Source organism: Sinohyriopsis cumingii, chromosome 18, assembly GCF_028554795.1.
Source record: "Sinohyriopsis cumingii isolate HCF-2022 chromosome 18, ASM2855479v2, whole genome shotgun sequence".
Classification (NCBI taxonomy): domain Eukaryota; kingdom Metazoa; phylum Mollusca; class Bivalvia; order Unionida; family Unionidae; genus Sinohyriopsis; species Sinohyriopsis cumingii.
The window spans coordinates 66,703,924-66,704,270 of record NC_142978.1 but is presented as its reverse complement, the minus strand read 5'-3'; positions in this window follow the sequence as shown (position 1 = coordinate 66,704,270).

The window sequence follows — 347 nt, the reverse complement described above, 5'->3', positions numbered from 1 at the left end:
TTTGTTTGCATAAATTTCGTAATCAGTTATTCGGTCATATTAAATACTAAACACTTTATAAAAATGAAATTACATCTGTAAAAAGGCGTTTTTGAATTTTATTTCACCATGTCTGTGTGTGTGTGTCGGTTTGGTACTTTTCAGCACAGCAACACAAGTAGGCTATTCAATGAAGAAGCAAGTGAAGTAAAGAGCCTTGTCCGAGGACAGATTCGAGCTCTTTAATTTTTATTCCGGCTCACTAACCACTGTGCCACTGCCGCTCATCCACGCACTGGACAAAGTAGTGCAATTTTCCATGACGAGGGTTGTTTGTGTGTGTGCTCAACAACAAAAGTATAAGAAAA